The sequence below is a fragment of the Lutra lutra genome, chromosome 17, assembly GCF_902655055.1.
Source record: "Lutra lutra chromosome 17, mLutLut1.2, whole genome shotgun sequence".
In the NCBI taxonomy this organism is placed as follows: Eukaryota; Metazoa; Chordata; class Mammalia; order Carnivora; family Mustelidae; genus Lutra; species Lutra lutra.
This window is the reverse complement of record NC_062294.1, coordinates 30,998,462-31,006,147: the sequence shown is the minus strand read 5'-3', so window position 1 is coordinate 31,006,147 and position 7,686 is coordinate 30,998,462. Positions and strand designations below refer to the sequence as shown.

The window sequence follows — 7,686 nt, the reverse complement described above, 5'->3', positions numbered from 1 at the left end:
TAAAAAGTCGATAATACCAAAGTTAGGAACCCTGATCTAGAGTCCACAGAACAAGATCATATTTCCAAGGTATCTTAGCAGTTAGACTTCCACATGTGCTCAGTTGGAAACAGAAGTGAGATCCATGCGATCTCAGTTGTAAGGTCTTCCCGCAAACTCACTGGCAGAGCTGTTTCATTCTTCTGCCACTGTAGGGCTCTGGCTCTAGTCTCTGATCCCTAGATTCTGAGTGGCAAGTGTAAGCAGCACCAAGGTTCCCACTGGAAGTGTCCCAGGTGTGATTGGGTTTTTCTCTTAGCTCATTTGCTCCTACTTGCAGAGCATTCAATTTTGTTTCTCTGACCCTCCTAGACATTCTTGTAAGTGACTTCATGGCCTATAATAAATCCTTTTCTGCTTAAACTACTTAGAGTGCATTATTTGGTCTGCAATTAAGGATCCTAAGTAATACAGTAAGTGATTATAGGCAATCAATCTTCAAGAAGATGGGAATGCGAGATTGATTATGCTTAGAAATCAATGTAGATTTAGTTAGTATTACATGGTGGAACTCTTGTAGGCCTTGGAGGACTAAATGGCTGCTTCTATATAGGTAACGGATTGATATGGGAGATTAAGATGGTCACAAATTTTTTGTCACTCATCCTTCTGTTCCCTCCCTCTCCCTTGAACATAGGCCATCCCTGTTATTTTATTCAATGAATAGAAATATAGCAAAATTAATCCTGTGAACTTCAGAGGCTGGGTCTTAGATCTGCAGTATCTACCTTTATCTCTTAGAACACTCCCTTTGGGGATTCAGCTGTGGGAAAGCCCAAGGAACCATGAAGACAGGCTACAGGGAGGAGAACCAAGGTTTCCTTAGCTGGCAATCCCTGCTGACTCTCCAACCAACATCCAGCATCAACTACTGACCATTTTGAATGTCCCAGGCCCTGGTGACCCTCCAGGGCTTGTCATTTCATCAGTCACTGCTAAATACCATCAGTCCCCAACATGGTGAGAGATAACGACTGGGTTATTGCTTTAAGTCACTGAGTGTTGAAGTGATTTGTTAGACAGTAATAGATAACCAAAATAATTGGCTACTTCCAACTATATGGGCAAGTTTAAAAAATAAAATGACAAGGTGAAGATTTAAATTCTCTATTCAAGATATAGTCAGAGAATCAGAGTCTCTATGACAGCCCAAAAGAAGGTGGCTATAAAAATAAGATGCCAAGTGTAATTCTGTGGGCTGCTCAAAATTCAACATAGGTTGAGTAAACAACCTCACTGGATCTCTTGTGTACATGTTAGAGCACTGACTAGGAAAGAATAGGATGTTGACAATACAAGTGGTGACATTTGAGAGGATTTGCATGATTCTGAGGACATCTGATCTTCCAAATCTGACTGTCTATTGCCAAGGGAAGCAGCCTCTCTTTATCTGTTGCAGCTGGCCCTGCCCACTAGAACAGCCAACAAAGACATCATCTGAGGTAGTTATCATCACAGAAATACCAATTATCCCCTTGCCTCCATGTACTACCTCTCAGGGGCTCCAGGCCTAAAATTGCAATTGGATCTTAACATGCCCTGGGGCATCAGTTACAAAGTAAAACCATAAAAGAAGGGGCACATGCAAAGAACTATTAGATTTTGCTAGATTATGTCAGCAAAACTTGGGGAACGTATGTGAGAAGATCGCAGATTAAAGAGAGTAATATAATTCTGAATGAAGCTGAATTTAGTGCTATGATTTTATGTACCAGCAATTCTAAAAATCAATGCACTCACAAGTCTCCTTCCCAGTTATTGTGGCAAGGGGTACCATGAACAGCAAAGTCTCCCATGACACCCCATACAAGGCAGTGAGGGAAGTCCTACACGGGAACCAAGACAAGTGCCCAAAGTTTTTGGAGACAGTGGAGCTGCAGATCTGCTTGAAGAGTGATGACCCCCAGAAGGACAAATGTTTTTTGGGCACCATCCAGGCTTAAGTCCACTCCCTGCCTCAAGTTCTCCATATGTGCTTTGGCTATGATGAGGCCAAGGCTGTGGATATTCCCCACCTCGACACTGAAGCACTGAAAAAACTCAACATGAATGAAAAATTAGTTCAGAAGCTGGCTGAGATGTATGATGCCTTTTTGGCTTCAGAATCTCTGATCAAGCGGATCCCATGAATACAGGGCTCAGGCCTGAATAAAGCAAGCAAGTTCCCCCTCCTTACTAACCCACAATGAGAACATGGTGGCTAAGGTGGATGAAGTGAAGTCCATGATCAAATTCCAGATGAAGAAGGTACTGTGTCTGGCAGTGGTCGTTGGCCACATGAAGATGACAGATGATGAGCTCATGTACAACATCCACTTAGCTATTAATTTCCTGGTATCATTGCTCAAGAAGAATTGGCAGGATATCCAGGCTTTATACATCAAGAGCAACATGGGCAACCCCCAGTGCCTATACTAAGGCACAGCTTAATAAACCCTAGTGCTACCATTACCTGTTTTCCTGTGACTAGGGAAAGGGAGGTGGTTTGTGAGCTGACATTGTATGCCAATGCACTGTGCTGATGCTGCAATTTTTGGCACTCGGTGATGGGTAGTCATTTTCTCCACACTGCAAACCAAGAAATGGATTCTATCTACCTTCAAAACTGTAGTCTTATTTAGATCTCTTGGAACTGAGAACATGTGATACTTAGAACATGGGTCTGCTAACCAGGACTGAAGCTTTTCTGATAACCCTGAGAAGGGCAGAGTGGAACTTCACATTGAAGACATTGACTCAGCCCTTGGCAGTGTGTTTAACCTATGGCCTTGAAGTCACTTCCCTTTAAGCCAGATTCTTTCCATGGGCTTTTTGTTTTGTTTCATTCCTGTAAATTGTGCCTCTGGGCTCTTGGTCTATAGGGATCACAAGGAATGTTCCAGATGGAGATCAAGTTCCTAGATTATTCAGAAGGGAGAGCTCCACAATCCTGAGAAATTGATCTAGTATTTGCTTGTCTGACCCCACATTGAATACCCTATGTTCAGGGTAGCAATTCTGCTGTGTGAGATGTTTAGGAAAACACAAGCAAAAGACCTATACAATATTGTAATTCATCTACAGTGTTTTCTAGGGGAGCTTAGCAAATGGGTAGAATCAGGCTGTGGAAATGTATAGGCCCTTTGTCCCCCAGGTGGGTTCTGCCCCTTTACTGACCTGAGGCAATTCCCTGTTGGGGTTCTTGCCTCCACCACCAAGTACTGGAAAGTTGGTTTTGGTGGGGTAGGAAATACCTGTGATTTAACTTTTAACTTGAAACTGCTTCATTTAACTTTGATAAAGTAACTAGTTCATCCCTCCATCTTTTAATACAGCTGAAAGTCTATTTCAAACCATAAATAAAAATGTCGCACCTTCTTAAAACAAGGTTGAACCATGAAGAATACAATTTTTCACCAAAGTAATAAAAAAATAACATTAAAAATAAATAAAATCAAAGGGTTCACCCAGGCAGCTGGGAGTGCTTCTAAATGGTTGATAGAAATCTTGACTCAGGGCACCTTTGTGGCTCAGTTGGTTAAGCATATGCCTTTGACTCAAGTCATGATCTCAGGGTTCTGGGATGGAACCTCACATCAGGCTCCCTCTCAGCAGGGAATCTGCTTCTCCTTCTCCCTTTCCCTCTGTAGTCTCTCTCTCACACACAAATAAATAAACTTAAAAAAAATTTTTTTTTCAGGGTCCCTGGGTTGTTCAGTCATTAAGCATCTGCCTTCAGCTCAAGTCATGATCCCAGGGTCCTGGGATCGAGCTCCACATCAGGTTCCCTGCTCGGTGGGAAGTCTGCTTTCCCTCTCCCACTCCCCCTGCTTGTGTTCCTGCTCTCACTGTCTCTCTCTATCAAATAAATAAATAAAATCTTTAAAAAAAAATAACATTATTAAAAATTTTTTTTTCTTAAATAAACTTGATATTTTAAAAAAAGGAACTTTGATTCAGGGATAGCATACTGTAAATAAAGTCAATATTCATGTAATTCCTTGGTATAATGTAAGGAGAAAAGAATGTTAGAGAAAATTTGTTATAATCCATTCATTCCCCCACCTTTGAGAGGGTTCAAAAACACTCCTTTACCAAAGCGATGAGAAATACATTGATGAGAGGAGTGTCAGAGTCTTTGAAAAGCACTGGAGTGGTTGTGCTCTAAGCTAGAAGAGAAAGCACAAGATGCTGCTGTTGAAAAGGGCTTTCTGATTTCAGTGGTGCTGATTGGCTGGTACAAGCACCAGAGGCAAGGTGAGCATGAGTATCCTAATAGGCCACATAGTTGAAAAGACAATCAGAATGGTTTGATCTGTAGGGGTCTCTATCCTGGGGTCCTTAAGACAGCTAACCTAGGTCCAATTGATCCATATCTTGAAAGACTCAGTCTGGTAGAGAGAAGCTTGACTTGCATCCACATGACAAAGGATCATGGTCTGGTTCAATTCTGAGGCCTGAATCTCATAATTGACCCAAAATTCCTTGGGAAAAAAAAGAGAGAGAGAGAGAAAAAAAAAAACTTTGTACCCTCAAGGGAAGATCATGCAATAATATCAAAGTGTGTGTGTTTCAAATCTTCCTCCTAGTCTTCCCTAAAGGAAACTGTGGCCCTTTGCCATTGTAATTGTGCGCAATGGGAGAAAGGATATATATAGACCATTATGGCATCATTCTGAGTTATCATTAATTCCTGGGACCTAACAACACAATTGTAGACCAAGGGTTGAAGTGAAGCTGATAGCAGACTTTAGGCCTGAGCCATCTAACAGTAGTTCAGTGGATATGTGAACCCATGTTGGTTATTTCCTTAGTTCCTGAGTTCAGTTGAAGGAAAGCTCCTGGAGCTTCCCTCCATATGAAAACAGTAAACCAAAAACAATAAAAATTCCTATAAGAATAAAAAAATTATTGCTACCAACCAAGTCTTGGAAAATCAACCCTATCACAATCCCATTTTGTTTGCCTATTTAATTGGTGCAGGAGATGGATGGATCTTGGAGAATTACAATGGCTTATTCTAAGTTTAATTAGGTTTCACTTCAATTGTAGCTACTATTCCAGATGTAGTCTTCTCAGTGAAGCAAATCAATACAGCCTCTGGTACCTAGTGTGCAGATATTGATCCATCTAATGCATTTTTCTCTATCCCGATTAGCAGAAAATACCAGAAGTAATTATTAAGTAACCATAAGGCTGCCAATTTAGAGGGAGTTAGAGAAAGAGAAGGTTCTCCAGCTGGCCCAACTCAGCCAGTTGGCCTTTGTGATACAGATCCAATGATGTTTGATTTGTAATTGATCAAGTCACTGTATGAGGCTTAAGGAAAGAAGTGTTGGGAGAATCATAGTTGCAGACCTTCAAGATTGGTAGGAAAGCCCATGCTCTTCCCTCCTTTTAAGAAGCAGCTCTTTTTCAATGTACCTGCATGCCAAGGATCCATGAAAACTGAACTGTTTGTCATGAAGTGGAAGTTGTCTGACCCACCAAGCCATAAATTCAGGCAGGCCCAGGATCAGTCCATCATCAAGGAGATATGATATAAACAGAATTAGGCTTGAGCAAATCATTAAGATGGTTATTTACCAGAGCCTTGTACTCCAAGCATAGTTACTCTTACCACACTGCAGTCCTAAAACTCCTGAGCATTCCTTATGATCAGTTGAATGAGGAGGAAAAGCAAGTCTGATTTATGGTGCCAGTGAGAAATGCATTGCTGTGCCACTTCAGCCTCACTCAAGATTGGCCTTGAAGGACAACACAGAAAGGAAGAATTTTCCAAAAGGTAGGATTTTAAGCCATTAGTCTTGTGATGCAAGGTCCAAGCATTTGGAAAGAATAAGATTAGATGATTGGTAACAAGGTTTTAATAAAATTTGAGCAACTCCAAATGGACTCAGCATAAGAGCGTGTTGATCCCATGTGAGTGCTCAGAAAAGGGCCTCACTATGTAGGAAGTTCTCAATAATCATGTTGCAAATTATGTCTTGTGGATGTCTGTTGATCTCTTTCCAGACACTCTAGTGAATATGTTCACAGGCAAGGTGGTCATGGTGGCAAAGAAAGAGGTAATACACCTCTTAACAAAATTAATTCTGGTTACTATACTGTTCAGTGCACCAGAGTCTTGAATACTGCATCACTGTCTGAGGACCAAACTGTTATCTGACAGCAACTGATTATACTGGAACCCTTCCTTTGTAAAGGGGCAGAATTTGTCCTTACTGGAATGTCCTTACTGGAATTCTCTACAGGGTTTAGTATTCCGTGTTCACCATATCTGGCAGTCCCAATAGGCATGGAATCACTAAATGCTTTGTTTGAGATCATGGTATCAAGTAAAACACTGTCTCTTCATTTTATAGCAAAAGAAATAAGGCAGTTTCTAATGCTCATAGGGTTTACTTATCTTTCGACGTACCCCATCATCCATAAATAGTTGGCCTTCCAAAATGATAGAGTGACCTACTGGATTATCACTATTGGAGATAATATCTTGACAGACTAAATAACTATCTTGTAGGCTGTAATACATGCTCTGAGCAAATCAGAGACCAATATTATGGTGTCATTTCTCTTAAAGCCAGACTATAAGGGAGCAGGAAATCTGAATGGGAGGACCAATGGCTCCTCTGACTATCTCAACTAATAATAAACCACCTAAAAAGTATTCCCTTTTTATTTCCATAATTCTGGACTTTGCTGATTTAGGGCATCTTCATACTCTAGGAGGAAATGCTTCCTTCCACAAAGGACATAACTGTTTGATTGAATATAAAGTTGAGATTCCCTACTGGCCACTTCATATTCCTCAAAAGAAAGTGTTGGCTAAGGGGCGCCTGGGTGGCTCAGTGGGTTAAGCCGCTGCCTTCGGCTCAGGTCATGATCTCAGGGTCCTGGGATCGAGTCCCGCATCGGGCTCTCTGCTCGGCAGGGAGCCTGCTTCCCTCTCTCTCTCTGCCTGCCTCTCTGTCTACTTGTGATCTCTCTCTGTCAAATAAATAAATAAAATCTTTAAAAAAAAAAAAAAAGTGTTGGCTAAGATGATCAATCTTTCCCATGAAGAGGGTCTTTGCCACATAATGGATGGGAGGAAAAGTAATAATAGGAGAATCCAAAAGTCCCTGATGTTGCCTTTGGCCTTTTTCAGTGATAAAAATTAATGAAAGATGCCAGAAACACCAAATTGGTAATACTACCAAGGCTTAAGCCCCTAGAAATGAATGACCCACAAGAAGAACCCCAACAAGATGGATGCAAAGGAATATGGACTGGGGTGTGGAGGAAAGGAGTTTTGAATGTGAGTGCCTCCTTTCCTTTGGCACGTCACCGTCACTGGCATTGGGTGATAACATACTTAAAATGTTTGCATTGTATCTTTTATTAGAAACATTGCAGGGAGGGGTGCCTGGGTGGCTCAGTGGGTTAAAGCCTCTGCTATCAGCTCAGGTCATGGTCCCAGGGTCCTGGGATGGAGCCCCGCATCGGGCTCTCTGCTCAGTGGGGATCCTGCTTCCCTTCCATTCTCTCTGCCTACTTGTGATCTCTGTCAAATAAATATATAAAATCTTAAAAAAAAAAAAAAGAAGAAGGAAACATAGCAGGGGGTGGCTGGCTCATTCAGTCAATAGAGCACGCAATTCTGGATCCTGTGGTGACTTCAAGCCC

The 7,686-nt window shown here is 41.5% G+C and overlaps 1 pseudogene; it reads left to right on the top strand.

The window, feature by feature from the left end:
• The first annotated feature begins 1,814 nt into the window (after nucleotides 1-1,814).
• On the top strand, nucleotides 1,815-2,457 carry LOC125089537 (60S ribosomal protein L10a-like; annotated as a pseudogene).
• Nucleotides 2,458-7,686: the final 5,229 nt, after the last annotated feature.